The sequence below is a fragment of the Carcharhinus amblyrhynchos genome, chromosome 17 (assembly GCF_965287045.1).
Source record: "Carcharhinus amblyrhynchos chromosome 17, sCarAmb.v2.hapA, whole genome shotgun sequence".
NCBI classification, from domain to species: domain Eukaryota; kingdom Metazoa; phylum Chordata; class Chondrichthyes; order Carcharhiniformes; family Carcharhinidae; genus Carcharhinus; species Carcharhinus amblyrhynchos.
The window spans coordinates 1,894,002-1,901,303 of NC_137340.1; the positions used below are offsets into that span (position 1 = coordinate 1,894,002).

Below are 7,302 nucleotides of genomic sequence, written 5' to 3' on the forward strand. Positions count from 1 at the left end.
TCGCTCGCTCTCTCTCTCCCAGTCTCTCTCTCGCTCTCTCTCTCTCTGTCCCAGTCTCTCTCTCGCTCTCTCTCTCTCTGTCCCAGTCTCTCTCTCGCTCTCTCTCTCTCTGTCCCAGTCTCTCTCTTGATCTCTCTCTCTCTGTCCCAGTCTTTCTCTCTCTCTCTGTCCCAGTCTCTCTCTTGATCTCTCTCTCTCTGTCCCAGTCTTTCTCTCTCTCTCTGTCCCAGTCTCTCTCTCTCGCTCTCTCTCTCTGTCCCAGTCTCTCGCTCTCTCTGTTCCAGTCTCTCTCTTGCTCTCTCTCTCTGTCCCAGTCTCTCTCTCGCTCTCTCTCTCTGTCCCAGTCTCTCTCTCGCTCTCTCTCTCTCTGTCCTAGTCTCTCTCTCGCTCTCTCTCTCTGTCCCAGTCTCTCTCTCTCTCTCTGTCCCAGTCTCTCTCTCTCGCTCTCTCTCTCTGTCCCATTCTCTCTCTCGCTCTCTCTCTCTGTCCCAGTCTCTCTCTCGCTCTCTCTCTCTGTCCCAGTCTCTCTCTCGCTCTATCTCTCTCTGTCCTAGTCTCTCTCTCGCTCTCTCTCTCTGTCTCAGTCTCTCTCTCTCTCTCTCTGTCCCAGTCTCTCTCTCTTTCTGTCCCAGTCTCTCTCTCGCTCTCTCTCTCTCTGTCCTAGTCTCTCTCTCGCTCTCTCTCTCTCTGTCCCAGTCTCTCTCTCGCTCTCTCTCTGTCCCAGTCTCTCTCTCGCTCTCTCTCTGTTCCAGTCTCTCTCTCGCTTTCTCACTCTCTGTCCCAGTCTCTCTCTCTCTCTCTGTCCTAGTCTCTCTCTCGCTCTGTCCCAGTCTCTCTGTCCCAGTCTCTCTCTCGCTCTCTCTCTCTCTGTCCCAGTCTTGCTCTCTCTCTGTCCCAGTCTCTCTCTCTCTCTCTCTGTCCCAGTCTCTCTCTCTCTCTCTCTCTGTCCCAGTCTCTCTCTCTCTCTCTCTGTCCCAGTCTCTCTCTCTCTCTCTCTGTCCCAGTCTCTCTCTCTCTCTGTCCCAGTCTCTCTCTCTCTCTCTCTGTCCCAGTCTCTCTCTCTCTCTGTCCCAGTCTCTCTCTCTGTCCCAGTCTCTCTCTCTCTCTCTCTGTCCCAGTCTCTCTCTCTCTGTCCCAGTCTCTCTCTCTCTCTCTGTCCCAGTCTCTCTCTCTCTTTCTGTCCCAGTCTCTCTCTCTCTTTCTGTCCCAGTCTCTCTCTCTCTCTCTCTCTGTCCCAGTCTCTCTCTCTCTCTCTCTCTGTCCCAGTCTCTCTCTCTCTCTCTCTCTGTCCCAGTCTCTCTCTCTCTCTCTCTCTGTCCCAGTCTCTCTCTCTCTCTGTCCCAGTCTCTCTCTCTCTCTGTCCCAGTCTCTCTCTCTCTGTCCCAGTCTCTCTCTCTCTCTCTCTCTGTCCCAGTCTCTCTCTCTCTTTCTGTCCCAGTCTCTCTCTCTCTGTCCCAGTCTCTCTCTCTCTCTCTCTCTGTCCCAGTCTCTCTCTCTCTCTGTCCCAGTCTCTCTCTCTGTCCCAGTCTCTCTCTCTCTCTCTCTGTCCCAGTCTCTCTCTCTCTCTCTCTGTCCCAGTCTCTCTCTCTCTCTGTCCCAGTCTCTCTCTCTCTGTCCCAGTCTCTCTCTCTCTCTCTCTCTGTCCCAGTCTCTCTCTCTCTCTCTGTCCCAGTCTCTCTCTCTCTGTCCCAGTCTCTCTCTCTCTCTGTCCCAGTCTCTCTCTCTCTGTCCCAGTCTCTCTCTCTCTCTGTCCCAGTCTCTCTCTCTCTGTCCCAGTCTCTCTCTCTCTCTCTCTCTGTCCCAGTCTCTCTCTCTCTTTCTGTCCCAGTCTCTCTCTCTCTGTCCCAGTCTCTCTCTCTCTCTCTCTCTCTCTGTCCCAGTCTCTCTCTCTCTCTCTCTGTCCCAGTCTCTCTCTCTCTCTCTCTCTCTCTGTCCCAGTCTCTCTCTCTGCCACGATACATTTGTTTGCAATAATATACTTCATTCGTATAAAATCTGAAAGACACATTAGCAAATATTTCCAACGGTTATCCCAGTAAAGTGCAGTGATATTTACATTTTCTCCAGAGGTTAACGTGCACTCTGAGCTGCTTCAGCAAAAAGAACATTTCAAACATTGTCATATTTTTGTTACAGGCAGCACAATTCTATATCCATCAGTCTACTTGCAGTCTGCGGGGCCTCGATCCAGTTAAATACGATGAGGGTTAAGGGTAGTCTGAAGGGTTTTACCCAGTTACCAGCCCCTCGGTGTACATTAACTGAGAGGCCTTACACAGTGTGGGCAGTCGCTAGGCCCCGAATTAATGTCATAGCGGCCGGGCGGGGAGAGTGGCCCTGAGCCCCACCTGACCTTCGCTGCCTTCAGTCGCCTAAAACTGACGAGGAGACCAGGAACAAGTATTAATTTGGCACGACTGAATCTGGTGACTTATTAGGACATGGCAAATCGGGGAGGTGCAGCGAGACCGAATGGAAAATCTGCCAGTTCAAGCTTGTTCTACTTGGAGAGTCTGCTGTTGGCAAATCTAGTTTGGTGCTACGTTTTGTGAAGGGGCAGTTCCATGAATATCAAGAAAGCACTATTGGTGCTGCTTTCCTAACTCAGACTGTATGCCTGGATGACACAACTGTGAAATTTGAAATATGGGAGACAGCAGGACAAGAAAGATATCACAGTTTGGCCCCAATGTACTATCGAGGAGCACAGGCTGCTGTAGTGGTGTACGACATTACAAATGATGATACTTTTGTATGGGCCAAGAATTGGGTTAAGGAGCTTCAGAGGCAAGCAAGTCCTAACATTGTAATAGCTTTGGCGGGGAACAAGGCTGATCTCGCTAACAAGAGAGCGGTAGAGTTCCAGGAAGCACAGTCCTATGCAGATGACAACAGCTTATTATTCATGGAGACATCTGCAAAAACTTCAATGAATGTGAATTAAATTTTTTTGGCAATAGCAAAGAAGTTGCCCAAGAATGAGCCTCAGAATACAGGACCAAACAGTGGAAGAAGCAGAGGAGTAGATCTTCATGAACCAACCCAACAGACGAAGAGCCAGTGTTGTAGTAACTAGGCCTGTTTCTAATGCAATTCCATTTCCAAGTATCCACCTCACTGCTGCTTTGTAATGGAAAATCCAGTGTTAACAGATGACCCTCAACAATTTCAAAACTTAGAACAAAAGCATATAGTTACATTTCTAATACAAGATTTATGTCTTAAGAACTTTTAAAATGTAAAGTGTTCTTCTCTTCAGTTGGTAGATGTATGCATCGCTCAATACAAGCATAAATTTTGCCTTCTGTAGGGATGAACTAATGAAACCTTAAAACCTGCTTAAATTGGTTCAATTGAAATTTGTACTATTGACTGTATCCAATTGTTAACTGAGAGGTGACCATTTGGTTAATGCTTCTTAAATGTTTATATTGGATGTACAGTATGTTATTAAAACCAATATAATCTAATTATTTATTGGAAAAAACTTTAAAATGTTAAAGTTCCATTCAGCAATCTGATCTGCAGATAGAATTATAATGGAATTGAACTCCACTTTGGCAGGTTGTTGTGTAAAAGCTGTACCACTCCTTGCACTAATATTTTCTCATGTATATTCCCTCAATGTCATTACTTTGCGATTTACTGAGATCCACTTCTTGTAAATAGGGTATTACGACTTGGTCTGCATTTACATAAACTTATCAGACTGCTCTGGTAGGAATGCCATATTGAAAAAAATCATTAAAATACAGACCTAATTGAAGTAGATCAGATGATTTGCTCTAGAAGGGTTACGAAACTTTATAATTATGGCTGAAAGGAAAGAGTGAAGTAAATACGTTCTCTTTATTATTCGGCCTAAGCCAGTTAAGCCATGATTGTTGTACAAGCAGAACTGTCTAGATAAGGACAAAGGTCGTAGCTACCATGGTTTCAAGAAATAAATGATGCACCAATTAGTGACCAACCTCAAACAAGATAAATAAATGGCAGGCTCAGAAACAATGGTGACTAAAAAGATCAACCTTGAGAGTAAGATAAGGCTCTCGGGGTATGGAGTTGTAGTGAGCATAAAAAGACTGTAAGTGAACAGTTTGTCGGATGGTTCCGGACATCCCGGCTTTATTGTCTTGTACTAGAGAATAAAGTCTACTGCTCGGAAGATCAAGACTCAGACTCTCTGTTCCAATCGGCTAAAATCATTTGTCATCCTGGGGAACCACGACGCTCTCTGTCCCAGTCTCTCTCTCTCTCTCTCTCTCTGTCCCAGTCTCTCTCTCTCCCTGTCCCAGTCTCTCTCTCTATCTCTGTCCCAGTCTCTCTCTCTCTCTCTGTCCCAGTCTCTCTCTCTATCCCTGTCCCAGTCTCTCTCCCTCTCGCTCGCGCTCTCTCTGTCCCAGTCTCTCTCTCTCTCTCTGTCCCAGTCTCTCTCTCTCTCTCTCTCCGTCCCAGTCTCTCTCCCTCTCGCTCGCGCTCTCTCTGTCCCAGTCTCTCTCTCTCTCTCTGTCCCAGTCTCTCTCTCTCTCCGTCCCAGTCTCTCTCCCTCTCGCTCGCGCTCTCTCTGTCCCAGTCTCTCTCTCTCTCTCTCTCTCCGTCCCAGTCTCTCTCCCTCTCGCTTGCGCTCTCTCTGTCCCAGTCTCTCTCTCTCTCTGTCCCAGTCTCTCTCTCTCTCTCTCTGTCCCAGTCTCTCTCTCTCTCTCTCTCTGTCCCAGTCTCTCTCTCTCTCTCTCTCTCTGTCCCAGTCTCTCTCTCTGTCCCAGTCTCTCTCTCTCTCTTTGTCCCAGTCTCTCTCTCTCTCTGTCCCAGTCTCTCTCTCTCTCTCTCTTTGTCCCAGTCTCTCTCTCTCTGTCCCAGTCTCTCTCTCTCTCTGCCCCAGTCTCTCTCTCTCTCTGTCCCAGTCTCTCTCTCTCTCTCTCTGTCCCAGTCTCTCTCTCTCTCTCTCTGTCTGTCCCAGTCTCTCTCTCTCTCTCTGTCCCAGTCTCTCTCTCTCTCTCTTTGTCCCAGTCTCTCTCTCTCGCTCTCTCTGTCCCAGTCTCTCTCTCGCTCTCTCTGTCCCAGTCTCTCTCTCTCTCTTTGTCCCAGTCTCTCTCTCTCTCTCTCTGTCCCAGTCTCTCTCTCTCTCTTTGTCCCAGTCTCTCTCTCTCGCTCTCTCTGTCCCAGTCTCTCTCTCGCTCTCTGTCGCAGTCTCTCTCTCTTGCTCTCTCTCTCTGTCCCAGTCTCTCTCCCTCTCGCTCGCTCTCTCTCTGTCCCAGTCTCTCTCTCTCTTTGTCCCAGTCTCTCTCTCTCTCTCTTTGTCCCAGTCTCTCTCTCTCTCTTTGTCCCAGTCTCTCTCTCTCGCTCTCTGTCGCAGTCTCTCTCTCTTGCTCTCTCTCTCTCTGACCCAGTCTCTCTCCCTCTCGCTCACTCTCTCTCTGTCCCAGTCTCTCTCTCTCTCTGTCCCAGTCTCTCTCTCTCTCTCTCTCTGTCCCAGTCTCTCTCTCTCTGTCCCAGTCTCTCTCTCTCTCTCTGTCCCAGTCTCTCTCTCTCTTTCTGTCCCAGTCTCTCTCTCTCTGTCCCAGTCTCTCTCTCTCTCTGTCCCAGTCTCTCTCTCTCTCTCTCTCTGTCCCAGTCTCTCTCTCTCTCTGTCCCAGTCTCTCTCTCTCTGTCCCAGTCTCTCTCTCTCTCTGTCCCAGTCTCTCTCTCTGCCACGATACATTTGTTTGCAATAATATACTTCATTCGTATAAAATCTGAAAGACACATTAGCAAATATTTCCAACGGTTATCCCAGTAAAGTGCAGTGATATTTACATTTTCTCCAGAGGTTAACGTGCACTCTGAGCTGCTTCAGCAAAAAGAACATTTCAAACATTGTCATATTTTTGTTACAGGCAGCACAATTCTATATCCATCAGTCTACTTGCAGTCTGCGGTGCCTCAATCCAGTTAAATACGATGAGGGTTAAGGGTAGTCTGAAGGGTTTTACCCAGTTACCAGCCCCTCGGTGTACATTAACTGAGAGGCCTCACACAGTGCCCTTCACCATGGCGCCTTAGCAGTGAGTGCTGTAAACAATATACTCACAGTGCTCGCAGTCTCTCCAGCAGCCTGGTAAATGAAGATAAAATAACAGATTGATTTTATGTTCAGTTTCACATTCCTGCAGCCCAGTAACTCGGCCAGAGGTCAGGACCGGCAGCCAATCAGGATATTCGAGAGAGAGAGATATGGCCAGTTAGAATCGGAGGAGGGAGCAAAGCACCACAAAACACAGACTAAACCAAACCTACACCAGTCATCCAGGCTAACAATGCAGCAGCTCACAGTCTCGGAGAATCACACACACACAGTGTCAGGCTGGGAGACTAACAGACACACAGTATCAGGCTTGGAGACTCAGTCAGACAGTGTCAGGCTGGGACAATCACAGGCACACAGTGTCAGACTGGGAGAATCACAGACACACAGTGTCAGGCTGGGAGAATCACAGACACACAGTGTCAGGCTGGGAGACTCACAGACACACAGTGTCAGGCTGGGAGACTCACAGACACACAGTGTCAGGCTGGGAGACTCAGTCAGACAGTGTCAGGCTGGGAGAATCACAGGCACACAGTGTCAGGCTGGGAGACTCACAGACACACGGTGTCAGGCTGGGAGAATCACAGACACACAGTGTCAGGCTGGGAGACTCACAGACACACAGTGTCAGGCTGGGAGACTCAGTCAGACAGTGTCAGGCTGGGAGAATCACAGGCACACAGTGTCAGACTGGGAGACTCACAGACACACAGTGTCAGGCTGGGAGAATCACAGACACACAGTGTCAGGCTGGGAGAATCACAGACACACAGTGTCAGGCTGGGAGACTCACAGACACACAGTGTCAGGCTGGGAGAATCACAGACACACAGTGTCAGGCTGGGAGAATCACAGACACACAGTGTCAGGCTGGGAGACTCACAGACACACAGTGTCAGGCTGGGAGGCTCACAGACACAGTGTCAGGCTGGGAGACTCACAGACACACAGTGTCAGGCTGGGAGACTCACAGACACACAGTGTCAGGCTGGGAAGATCACAGACACACAGTGTCAGGCTGGGAGGCTCACAGACACAGTGTCAGGCTGGGAGAATCACAGACACACAGTGTCAGGCTGGGAGACTCACAGACACACAGTGTCAGGCTGGGAGAATCACAGACACACAGTGTCAGGCTGGGAGACTCACAGACACACAGTGTCAGGCTGGGAGACTCACAGACACACAGTGTCAGGCTGGGAGAATCACAGACACACAGTGTCAGGCTGGGAGACTCA

At 49.2% G+C, this 7,302-nt stretch overlaps 1 protein-coding gene and 1 pseudogene across 1 annotated transcript in view; one reads left to right on the plus strand and one right to left on the minus strand.

Annotated features, from left to right (window-relative positions):
• LOC145354160 (peroxiredoxin-like 2A) overlaps positions 1 to 6,194 on the minus strand; it is a 32,188-nt gene extending 25,994 nt beyond the window's left edge. Inside the window, exon 1 of the mRNA XM_080205235.1 lies at positions 6,068 to 6,194. The gene's annotated coding sequence lies outside the window, so the exon portion shown is untranslated. The remainder of the gene's footprint in view (positions 1 to 6,067) is intronic.
• On the plus strand, positions 2,288 to 3,809 carry LOC145354159 (ras-related protein Rab-5A pseudogene; annotated as a pseudogene).
• Positions 6,195 to 7,302: the final 1,108 nt, after the last annotated feature.